Genomic DNA, 13,457 nt, shown 5'->3' on the forward strand with positions numbered 1-13,457 from the left:
AGAGAAAATCATATGCACACTTTGAAAGTGAACTGAAGCTTTAAAAGTAAAATAAAATTAAGTGGTGGGTTAAATTCAAGTCAGGGGGAGAGTCAGGCCTATTCTTATTCTACCAATCTAATCGGTCCAGAAGTAAGGCCACGTTTTGATACCCTTATTCAGGAATAGTTCCTTACTCCAAAAGCAGTAGGGTATCAGAATCTGGCCCTTACTGAGTCAACAATCATCAGTTCCACTCTCTTTGGGGTAGACGGTAACATAAAAACCTTCCCTAAATAAAGACAGCACATATCTGTACTGAGGGAGAGCTGTATTTTGTACCAGGGGAGTCACACTGAGAATCACAGTTTATTTCATGCTCTCCTTCCCTCCTTCTCCAGAGGGGAAGTAATTTGCTCAACATCCATGCCAGTTGCAGGTTTCTTCCCCACTCAGGGTCATGTCAGCAGGTTGCTTAGTTCTGGTTATTCCCCATTCCCATCCGCCCCACTCCTCACCCAGATGCATGACATGGAGAGTAGTGGCCCTGAGGAGACTGCTTTCGCCGCTGTGCTGTGACCCACGATGCAGGGAGTTTGCATCGGGAGTAAAGAGGGGACTGAAATTCCTTTACTAGTCTGTGTGCCCTTGAGAAGAGAAATAATCTAGTCTGTGTGCCCTTGAGAAGAGAAATAATCTTGCTCTTAAAGATTACAAGTGGGAGGGAAAAGAGTACACCTTTGGGATCCCTATAGTATTGGGACACAACAACTCATCACATCTCTTACAATCTTATCATCACAGCTGTTTGTCGTTCAGGGGTTCACACTTTTACAAAAAGTAGCTTTTTCCCCTGAGAGTTACTTTCCATCCTAACAAAACCTTCACATGCTTTCTTATAAGTAGAGCAGAATTACTTTTTAGTTATTTATTTTTAAAGAAGAAAATAAAAACTGAGTGGGGAATACATAAAATGGTAGATGGAGCTATGAAAGAGAGAGGTTTGGAAAAGGGGGAATTGTCTGTAGAATTCCACACTTTTTCAATCTGTGTCATATGATAAATTGCTTAACTGATTTTTGTGTCAGAAGCCTTAGTTGTTCCTAACCCTTTGTTAGAATAACTTTCTGCAGCTATCTCAGATGTGGAGCCAATAGGGAACTCTGGCAGTACTTGTTTTTAATACATATATCTACTTTCGTAAAGATCCCAATGCAAATGTTAGCATTCAGGAAGATTATGTGGATTTGGTACAATAAAAAAATTATTTTGATAGCTTCTGACAGATATTATCTGACTCCAATGTGTTCATTCTTCTCAAAGACTTGTTTTGGAAAAAGAACTAAAATACGTATTTTATGAGCTGAATGCCCCAAATAACAAGGATAAGACGGATAATTATGTTTTTTTTTCATTTGAGTTCCCTGAAATTGCAGATTGGTGGCTCTCATTCTACTGAGACATCTCTGCATGCACCATGCTATTGATATCAAAGCTACCAACCTCCCTCCACATCCTCCCAGAGCATGGAGCTGAACCATATAGAATCAGATCAGTGGAATACCGAACAGGGTTTTCATAGATTTTTTTATTCAAAAAAATTGTTATTGATAGAATATGTTGAAATAAATCCTATTATACTAAAATAATTGCCACATATATAACTCCCTATGGTCCACCTTCACTTGGATTCCTTAGTACAGCATGATGTGCACCCTCGCATGGGGTGGTTGTAGTGCCAGCAGACAATGTAATGGACTTGAAAGGGCAGCTTTCCTTTCATTCTCATATATCCCTCAACCTTTCCCACTCATAGAATGTTGTCATTTCTCATAATGTTGTCCACCACATAAAGGGCCAGACTCTGCCTGGCCCTTGATATAGGTGCATGGGTGTGTCATAGGGTAAGTAATAAGGAAACTTTCCCCACTTTAGCACTGCCTGCATAAGTGTTAGGGAGGTTTGCAGCTCCTGCTATGTGGGAGATGCCGGGGTTATTCTGTCCCTACTTCCCCGGGAGCACAGTGCTCTGAAAGGGGCAGAGAGGGATGCGTCAATGCATAAGCCAGCAGAGCTAGCTGGTTGCACTGGGACAAAAAGCTGAACTATGACATACTATGGCTGGGCCTGGAAGGGTACAGTGCTTACTATGGACGTGGCCTAGAAGGAGCAATCCCTAGATTGGAAAATCCTCTGGGAAATCCTTGTCTTCTCACTACTCTGTCAAGCACAGTTCCACACACACCCATATGAGGAATGATCCATCTATCCTAGATTTTTCCTACCTATCGTTAGAATCTAAGGACTAATACATAAAATTAATAAGTAAATTATTAGGTGAATTATATTCTCACTCTTGCTATTTGGAGCCTTCAGCACATAAAAATCTATGAAAGTAATTTTTAAAGGAAGTATTTGCAGGATGTATTTAAAGGAAAGCTATCTGCATTTTCCTCTGGAAACAGCTCTCTAATATCACAAAAGAAATCATCACAAATGACATGATATACTATGTAGAAAATACAAAATGATGTGGTACAAAGATTTTATCAGTATGAGTTTAGAATGGCCACATTACTCATGAGTGGCAAAGCTGAGAGTGAATTATGGAAGTCATCCCAACCAATAAAATCTTTATACCACCATTTTATAGAGCTTTAAACATTTTTATTGATACTGGGCTGAGTCCCCAAGTGCACCAAACTAGCGATTTACATCTCCTTTTTGCTTCTCCCTGATCCTGGGTCTGGCCCAGGCCAGTTCAATCCCTAACACAATTTAGAACAACTTCTAGGTTCCTTCAAGTTGTACTTGTTTATAACACCACTGGAGGGGCTGGTATGCTACGTCGTGGTAGCTGTACCTTGGATACCAGTTTTCACTTTAAAAAAGTATTATGGTTGTGAAGAATACCAAATATGAATCAAATATAATGTATGCAGTGGTGTCTACCTGAGTTTCAGAGAACCTCAAGCTCTTAACCTCAAATGTGAACCACTCCCTTAATTTCAAAAGGATGCTAACTCAGATGTCGATGTGATATGCTAAATGTCAACATCATTAATAGATCTGGGTGGGAAATGGTTTTTCCTGTCCCGTAAAAAATAGAGATACCAAAAATTTTTCTCCATCTCAAATTGAGACAAAAAGTCAGAATCTTAATTTTTCACTGAATAAAAATAATTAAAAAATATAAATTGGTTTGGGTCAAGCAAAATGTTTTGTTTCAATAACATCTATACATTTGTTTAGATTTTGACTTTTTAAAATCTTTGTCTAAATTTACTAAAATTTTAAAACAAAGTAATTTCAACTCAAAAAACAAACCTTACTTTTCAAAAGCTTTTTTGTTTTGTTTTGTTTTGTTTCCAAAACTTTTTTGAGTCAGGAGATTCGTCAAAACCAGCCCTATTTCAAAAAAAGAGTTTTGGTTCCGACAAATAAGAAATGTTTCCCCAAAACATTTTTTCACCAAATAATCCTGTCAGGTGTGATTATTAACTATTTCACTGCTCTTCAAATCTTACAAGAAGGAAGTGGAAGTATCACATTATGAAGGCCGACAAAGGAAGCATTTTAAAATACTATTTAATCATATTAAATTTAAATTCTAAAACATGGGTAATGCCTTTAACGTGATACTGTTGGGTTCATTTTTCATGGAACTGGTGGGGCTCAGCTTTCAAAATTTTGGAGATGCTTCCATAAAGGAAGAGAAAGCAATAAGACAAACAAAACGATGAGATAGACTAGAGGAGAGAAAGAAAGAGGAGACACAAATGTACAGAAAAACAAGGAAGGAAAGAGTCGTGTGTGGAAGAACAATTGGGAAGGGATGGTGCAGTGAATCTATCAATGCTTTCCCACAAACATTTTTCATTGATAATTATGCTGGCTACCAAAGTTTCCAGATAGGCTATTAAAAGTTTTAGTTAGGTAGGCCATCTGACTTCTGTGCCATAAATCCAGCACCTAATAGATACTTTCACTTACCTCACATAAAAACTGCTTGAATGTCTTCTCTGTTGCTCACAGTCTGATCTTTTTTAACAGCAAGGGATCTATTCTCTCCACTGAAGTACAGAGGATTTATGCCTGTAACTTACCTCAGTGTTAATAGGATTTATTGTGTAAGCTCCACACACAAAGATGAGAGAATAGATGCCTAAAAGTCTTCTTAACTGTATTTTCAGCTTTTCACAAACCTGTAGAAGGAAAGCTGATTTCTGCTTAGTCTTTATTAGGGATATGATGTATTTGAAAATCTAATTAAGAGGTATAATTCTTGGGATATTACTAATTGGATGAAAGCCTCTTTTCAGCCTTTAGATTTTGCAAGCTCAAGTTTCTTATTACACTGAAGATTGCATATTTGGTGGTGTGCATTCACTCCAGCCTGTCAGATAAATTCCATGCTTTCACATTTGATACACCATACATTAAATCCTGCACGGACAAGGTGCATTTGCATCTTTATTTGGAACTAAGGTGGTGTCAGAGTTGTATGTTGACCAGCCTGCCAATATTTTCCCCATCATTCTCATCTAAATATTTTTCCTTATTCCTGTTTGTGATGCAGATACGTACATGCTAAAAATATGTTTTAAACTATGTAACCAGTCAGTGGTGACAAATATGGTTTCTATCAGACAAAGCATGTCTATTCACCTATCCCAGTCTCTGATGTAAATTAAGCATTGTAAGGCAAACACAATGGGAGCTACATTTGCATTCCAAGTCAATGTGGGGATGTGAAGTCAACATTGGAAGACACTGGAAGCTAAAACCCACAGTGTTGTCCTGCCTTTGGGTGTGTATGGAATGATTATGAACTTTGGGGTATAAGAGGAAAACAAAAGGACCCCTGTTTGATCCTGCACCGAGGGACTAATTGGGCAGTGTGATTCCATTCATTAAAATGGGATCTCAACCAGGGTTTGGTTGAAAAACACTGTAAAGGACATCTGGGTAAGACAGACATCTTTAGACAAGGCCTTAACCTATTAAAGTTAAGTTTAGTCTATAAGACATATGTTATTCCTTTTGTTTTACTTGTGACCAGTTGTTCTTATTATATTTGCTCACTAGTCTTAAATTTTAACCTTTGTTAATAAACTCATATTTTATCACTATAAGTAGATTACAGTGCTGGTAATATCTAAGAAGGCAAGAGTCTAGCAAAGCCAGAGGCTAGGAGCTCTGCACAGCAGTATAAAGGAGGAGTCAATGAACCCAAAAGTCCTTCACAGAGCAATGAGAGCTGGGATGGGAGAGGGGGAAGATGAGTCAGAAAACTTAGCTACTCCACAAGATAACGAGATCTGTGATGAATAGTCAGGGAGCTTGGTACCAACAGGACACTGAGAATCAGAGGGCCTAAGGGAAGTGAGCTAGGGACCCTATGGAAGCTAGACGATCCTCAGGACAATGAGATCCTTTTTGGGAAAAGGGAGAAGCCAGATAATCTAGTTCAAGTTTTATGGACTGAATGGAGCAATGGTTTAGAGCTAAGACAAAACTTTAGGGCAACATTTTTAAGCTTGAGTGCCTAGTTAGGCACATAAATAAAACTAGTATGGGTTTTAGAGATGCTGAGCTCCCATTACTCCAAAAAGAGAGAGGGAGTGTGGTCCAGTAAGATTGAGCATTGGATTGGGAGTCAGGAGACTTGGGTTTTATTCCCAGCTCTACCACTGACTTGCTGTGTCACGCTGCGTAAATCACTCAACCTCGCTGTGCCCGTTTCCTTATCTTTAATATGGGGATAATGATACTTTCCTTCTTTTGTGAAGTGCTGTCAGATCTACAGATCAAAAGCGCTATACAATATAGGAGCTCTATATTACCATTGAATAGGGCAAAAACCAGCCCATCTTATTCATTGACTTCACTGCATAAGGAGCCAGGGAGGATTTGGATCCAAATTAGAAAAATATATATGAAAAGTGAGGCTTCATTTTTTGTGAATTCGGTGTTTCACTCAGCCTTTTCCCCCTGCAGCTGTTTTACTCATGTCACATAAGGTCAACTCTTGCCCCCATTTTTAGGCTGACATGAGCTATCTTTTGCTGCCACTTATCTGCAAGGGGCAATGAGGTAGGCTATGCCAAGAAATAATGTGATCAGTTCTCTCCCCCATGTTTCTATGGTAAGTCTGGCTTTGCCTGGTCTAAGGGTGAGTAGTTTTTAAATCTAGTTCTCTACCAAGCCACTCAGATGGCTCCCTTTTATCTTTGATAAAGGCGTAATTTCTTAGCACATCAGCCTCAGCATCTTTGCCCTTTATACCCTGTTGAGGATTCTCTCTCAAATAATCAGCAGAAATAGTCAAATTCACTGGAAATAAAATCATTCAGACTATGTGGAATAGTCTTTAAATTTAGATTAAATAACTCGTGCAAGACCATAAAATCCTATTTATTCTTAATGGAACTGCACTTTCATGGAAAACGTGATTATATACTTTAGTAGCAGAAAGCTTTCTCAAGATCATTGAATCAAACCTCGGACAAAATCTTTCAATTTGGATACAGATCTCAAAGTATAGATGAATCCAAAACTTTGATCCAAGATGGAAAACAACCCATTTCACTTATTTAAACAGCTGTACTGAAGGTACTGTTACATATACATATTAAAATATTGTTACGATAAACAAACTGCGTGGCTTTTTATTCAAAATATGTAAGTGAAATATTCAAATAATATTCAACTATTTGTCTTCCTTTTTTCTTTTGCCACAAGCATCCTCCTGTTTCTCTTTTTTGAGTGTAACAGGGCCTCCTTGGTCCTGCTTCTGTCTCAGTTGACAAACTACGCAGAGACCCTTGTGCTGGTCCAACACCTTGTGCAGTTTATTTATAAAGGAGTCCCATCACCTTCATAACATATATAGCTCCTTTATCAAGCAAGGGAGGGAATCTCTCTCCCCCTCTTACTGCCTGCTTTCCCCTTTTTTTCACTTCCTTCCTGTGCCTATTTGTGGGCTCTGGCTAATGGATTAATTAGCCGCCCTGCCCTGCCCCACCCACAAATTAGGCACAGCTCTGTTTAGTCAGCTTCAATCTGCTTTGCCTGATTAGAGTTGCTGTGAACAGAGTGCTGACTCAGGCTTTCATACCTTGCACTCTGTCACAATGAATTTAGTGCTAGTGAAAGTTGCCATGTTAATGACACTGAAAACTAAAATCTGTGGTTTACCTACAAAATGGGGAGCAGCAGTGCCTGTGCCCCACACTGCCCGTGCATCTTCATTCTTGTTCTGGGGAGACCTTCATCAAGTAACACTACTTTTCACTCTTTGTGGCTAGTCATTCTTTCCCTTTTCTGATGAAACGGCTGAGAGGTGCCAGTTTTCGTGGTGGTCATGTGCTGTGGCTACACACACTGTCAGTCACACATGGAACCTTATCTTTAGCCTGGGAGTGGACATTGGGAGCATGATAAGCACACTTCTTTCCTGGTCCATCCACCAACTAATCCAATAAGAGATCATGGTTTCCCCACTACTCCTGTTTGATTAGTTGAACCAGTCACAGTGATTTTCTCTTAAAGGTTCTTGTACACAGTGTACTCTAAAAATGCTCTAGAAACTCTAACTTTCCAACTGGATGACCAAAGTGCTGATGAGTAGGTAGAACAATATAACTGTATGGTAGCCACAACCACTGATGTTTTGGTCCCTAAATCCCCTACATCAACCCCATAGATCACTTTCATTCATTGACAACCCACATCATATGAACAGTGAAAGCAGAACACTAACTCACTGTTGACAAAAAATCCAATCAGAATCCATTCAACAAAGGCACAAAGACTTCTTCAGGAATACACTACTACACTATTTCCGTGCTGGAAATGAAGAGAACCTCTTTGATTGTGCCTCAGAAGCTGCAAAGTCACAGCTTGCAGAATTGTTCTGTAAACTGGCTAATCAATCAAGACTGCATAATCGGAATGTCAGACACAAACACTTACTGCAGCAAAGAGCTCTCAGCCTACCTCACAGAAAGGATAAACTGAATATAAGCCAAACTCCCTGGGACTGAGGACACCAAACCAGAACAGAAAGCATCACCCTTTACTTAATTTGGCCCATCATGGAAGGAGAAGAAGCTCAGGACACTTGTAAAATGGATTCTTGTCCCGCCTGGCTAGTGAAAGCCAGTGACAAGCAGCTGGGCTAGTACTGGTGGATATGATCACTGCTTCTTTCAGAGAGAGGAACTGACTAACCTCCCTGAAGAATCTAATAGTCCACCTAGTCCTCAAGAAACCAACACTAATTCTCTCTCTTTCTGATTGCCCTGCCTAGGTAAAAGACTGAAAAAGATAGTCTAAAGAAAACTCCATTGACAGTCTCGTGAATTTACTTATGCTTTTACCTGTACGGGGCAATAGATTTGTACAGAGCTGTATCCTGGAATAAGTTTTTATTTTAATAAGATATGTATAAAATATTGATTTAGGTACCTGAACAGAGACTGAGTGGTGGGCACAACATGCAAATTAAGATAAATACAAACATTATTCAAATATGAATTGGTGAAAGGCTATATTTTCTAGTGTGGATCATCAAGGTATCCAGTCCTGTTTTCTTTTGGCAGACTTTCTGTTTCTCCGTACAAATAATTTTACTCTATAAAGTAATCCTCTTTCTTTTTCTGCCACAACACAGAGATGGGAAACTCCAAAAAATGTCAGATAAAAGGAAAAGGCAAACCTAGGTCCAAAGTGTACAACACAGACAATTACTGAAAAACAAATCTTGAAACATTTTACAACAGGATTCTGTGTCAGATATTGCAGCCCAGGGGCCCTAAAATTGATGCATTGGCCACTAACATATAAAACTAGTGTAGCAATTACAGTTCTATTCAGTAATAGCATCTGAACACCTGAATAAAAATTCAGTCTCCTAGTGCAAATATATACAGACTTATGCTCATGTTTGCTTCCTCCTAAAGATTATTTTAATTTTTTTAACAATTTTTAATATTTATACAACAGGAGTCTCTAGAGATCCTGATCTAGGTCGCATTGTGGTAGATGTTGTACATACACTTAAATAACACAGTATCTTCCCCAGACAGCCCACAGGCTACGATAATGATAAGATTTAACAGGTGGAAGGAACCAACAAAGAGAAGGGTGGAGGAGAATGAGAGGATGAAGTAACAGGGAAGTGAACACTGTGCATAATGAACAGCTGTCCCAACTTGCCACATGATTAACCATTGTCTAGTTGGCAGTGTGTTAAAGGGGGCCCCAGATCACAGGGAAAGCCATCATCATAGTAGAAGGTGTTTTCACACCTAGCTCTAAAAATACTGACATTTTTCTCTACTGTTGTCTTCTGTGTCCCTGCACAGATGGATACCTGCAACTGTTCTCTCCTGATAGAATTATACGTGCTCTGACTGACACCTTTGTAACACTTTCAGCATCTTGGCCACAGCATTCATCCTCTTACTGTCGTGCACCAGTTCACAAATCCTTAAAGATTTCTAATATTCTTGTGGAGATGTGTATGGGTGAATCACAAAGTTACTTGTGGTATTCCTTTGTCTCAATATTGGGTGAATTTGATATCATAATGTCATTAACGTTCTATGCCTTTCTCTACCAGCTGCTTTCAATGCATATTATTGATCTCTAGCACTTTTCAGCTTCTTTAGGTGTTCTTAGATGTCATGTCAGTTATGTATTTTAGACAATATTATTGTACCCTATAAAGCAAAGAAAAAAATCATCACTTTCTCATCTACTGTAATTTTACTCATGCCACAAGTTCTACCCCTGATCAGCAGTGTAGGCCTGGCTGAAACTTGGATTTTGGAAGTTAAGGGCACATTCATGCATAAAGAATCACAAACTGAGATCATCACACCATTCAGCTAGCAAGAGATGTCAAGAGTAACAAGAAGGGTTTCTTCAGGTATGTAGGCAACAAGAAGAAAGCCAAGGAAAGTGTGGGCCCCTTACTGAATGAGGGAGGCAACCTAGTGACAGAGGATGTGGAAAAAGCTAATGTACTCAATGCTTTTTTTGCCTCTGTTTTCACTAACAAGGGCAGCTCCCAGACTGCTGCGCTGGACATCACAAAATGGGGACGAGATGGCCAGCCCTCTGTGGAGATAGAGGTGGTTAGGGACTATTTAGAAAAGCTGGACATGCACAAGTCCATGGGGCCGGACGAGTTGCATCCGAGAGTGCTGAAGGAATTGGCGGCTGTGATTGCAGAGCCCTTGGCCATTATCTTTGAAAACTCGTGGCGAACGGGGGAAGTCCCGGATGACTGGAAAAAGGCTAATGTAGTGCCAATCTTTAAAAAAGGGAAGAAGGAGGATCCTGGGAACTACAGGCCAGTCAGCCTCACCTCAGTCCCTGGAAAAATCATGGAGCAGGTCCTCAAAGAATCAATCCTGAAGCACTTACATGAGAGGAAAGTGATCAGGAACAGTCAGCATGGATTCACCAAGGGAAGGTCATGCCTGACTAATCTAATCGCCTTTTATGATGAGATTACTGGTTCTGTGGATGAAGGGAAAGCAGTGGATGTATTGTTTCTTGACTTTAGCAAAGCTTTTGACACGGTCTCCCACAGTATTCTTGTCAGCAAGTTAAGGAAGTATGGGCTGGATGAATGCACTATAAGGTGGGTAGAAAGCTGGCTAGATTGTCGGGCTCAACGGGTAGTGATCAATGGCTCCATGTCTAGTTGGCAGCCGGTGTCAAGTGGAGTGCCCCAGGGGTCGGTCCTGGGGCCGGTTTTGTTCAATATCTTCATAAATGATCTGGAGGATGGTGTGGATTGCACTCTCAGCAAATTTGCAGATGATACTAAACTGGGAGGAGTGGTAGATACGCTGGAGGGGAGGGATAGGATACAGAAGGACCTAGACAAATTGGAGGATTGGGCCAAAAGAAATCTGATGAGGTTCAATAAGGATAAGTGCAGGGTCCTACACTTAGGATGGAAGAATCCAATGCACCGCTACAGACTAGGGACCGAATGGCTAGGCAGCAGTTCTGCGGAAAAGGACCTAGGGGTGACAGTGGACGAGAAGCTGGATATGAGTCAGCAGTGTGCCCTTGTTGCCAAGAAGGCCAATGGCATTTTGGGATGTATAAGTAGGGGCATAGCGAGCAGATCGAGGGACGTGATCGTTCCCCTCTATTCGACACTGGTGAGGCCTCATCTGGAGTACTGTGTCCAGTTTTGGGCCCCACACTACAAGAAGGATGTGGATAAATTGGAGAGAGTCCAGCGAAGGGCAACAAAAATGATTAGGGGTCTAGAGCACATGACTTATGAGGAGAGGCTGAGGGAGCTGGGATTGTTTAGTCTGCAGAAGAGAAGAATGAGGGGGGATTTGATAGCTGCTTTCAACTACCTGAAAGGGGGTTCCAAAGAGGATGGCTCTAGACTGTTCTCAATGGTAGCAGATGACAGAACGAGGAGTAATGGTCTCAAGTTGCAATGGGGGAGGTTTAGATTGGATATTAGGAAAAACTTTTTCACTAAGAGGGTGGTGAAACACTGGGATGCGTTACCTAGGGAGGTGGTAGAATCTCCTTCCTTAGAGGTTTTTAAGGTCAGGCTTGACAAAGCCCTGGCTGGGATGATTTAACTGGGAATTGGTCCTGCTTCGAGCAGGGGGTTGGACTAGATGACCTTCTGGGGTCCCTTCCAACCCTGATATTCTATGGTTCTATGATTCTATGATTCACTAGTTGTGAGTTCCCAAAGTCATAATGAGTTGTGAACATCCCACAGTTATGAATTGTTTACATACACAGACTATTGATCCTGTGCTATGCAATTCAAATTATTGCATCCTTGAAATTAGAAAGTATTTAGCCACTGTGAATAAAATATAATTTTAATAATGTACATCCCAGAAAGACAGACAAAGTAGTCATCTTCTCTTTGCAGGCATAACTCTAATCAGGCTAATGGGACAGTGTTAATATTAGGACTAGATTTAGCTGCAGCTGTACATTGGGTACAGTGGGGAGCACTGAATGGCATTCTGTAGAATGCTTCCCAGTGTGTTTGTGTGTGGAGCACAGCCCCTTAAGGGGTGAATTATACTCTCCCTGACAACATATTGGTGGCCAGTACAGAGGGGTGGGTGGAACCATTGGTCTATCTATTTCCTGCTCCTTTTGACTGATTGTTCTGAGGAGCAGCATCTCTGTAGCAGCCCATGTGCTTCCCCAAGTGAAATTTCAACCAGCTTTTAAGCAAGCCATATAAAGGTAGGGAGTTTCCTCCTCCCCTTCCATCACCAATAGCCATGTAAGTACAGGGTCAAAATTTGGTCCTTAATGTTTAGGCTGCCTAAGGTACTGTTAATTATAGCTTTACATAGCTATGGCTATTATTTTATGCCATTGTGACTTTTAGCAACATAGTAGCTATTTCATAAGCAGATATAAACGTTGCAGCAATGATGCTGTGATTAGGTTTGGTTTCTGACTACATTAAGCTTAATTATATTCCTTTTTAATACCTTTATACAATTCAAACAACATATAATGACAAACATCAACATATTTTGCATCTTATGATGAGTTTTTTCAGTAATGAGATCTTGACTTACAGATCTAAAACACCCATGTCTAAATGCGAAGACATACATATATGTAAAATATAACTATTTGAGTGGAGGGCAAGATAGATACCTAAATCTTTGCAAGTTGCCTCCCTTCAGCTTTGTGGGGAGCAAACACTGAAGCCTTTTTGTCTTTCTGGGAAGCTAACTCTCAAAACTGCTCTATGTCTCTAACGTCAGTCATGTCCCCATCTTGCCTATCCCAAACCCTGCATGCATTTTTACCATGCAAGCACGGCAGTGACTTAGATAAATGAGGTTAGTGACCCACTAAATCATCCATTGGGTCACTAGCCAAAAGATTTATTCTACCTCTACCAATATTTTAATTCCTCTTCTAGCCTATCAGAGAACAGAGAACGTTACTGCCTGGTGGATGGGGGGCGGGATTCAGAAAGCCTATGATGGGGATGCAGGTAGCCTTTCTGCCATGGAGCCAGAGGTTCCTGGCAGCTCACCATGCAGCAGGGATTTGGGGGCCAATCAGCGGATCTTCCACTACATAGATTTCTCCGACATTCCTTCATGTAGGTGCAAGCTCCATGGAGGCTACCTTGGTCCTGAGGCAGGAGTAATAGCCATGGAATGGCTCTATTGCCATAAAGTGACTGAGTGCATGGTGCTGGGGAGGCAACTGTTACACTCATGGTTTATTTGGCTGGAAGCAGGTGCCAAGTTTGGAGATTTAGGAAGTCAGTAGCTCTCTGTTCTTCAGAGTGCATATCTGCAGCCTCAGTTACACAACACAGCCTTGATTTGTATTCTCACTGAGCATTTGGGAGTTTCTTCTGAAGAAGGATTAGACACCTTTTTTTCCCCTTTAAATTGGAAGCTTAGATTCAGCAGAAACTAATGGGT

At 40.6% G+C, this 13,457-nt stretch overlaps 1 protein-coding gene across 1 annotated transcript in view; it reads left to right on the forward strand.

Annotated features, from left to right (window-relative positions):
• The window catches only part of XIRP2 (xin actin binding repeat containing 2), a 157,936-nt gene that overhangs the window by 128,103 nt on the left and 16,376 nt on the right, over positions 1-13,457 (forward strand). The gene's annotated exons all lie outside the window — the stretch shown is intronic.

Source organism: Natator depressus, chromosome 11, assembly GCF_965152275.1.
Source record: "Natator depressus isolate rNatDep1 chromosome 11, rNatDep2.hap1, whole genome shotgun sequence".
NCBI lineage: Eukaryota > Metazoa > Chordata > Testudines > Cheloniidae > Natator > Natator depressus.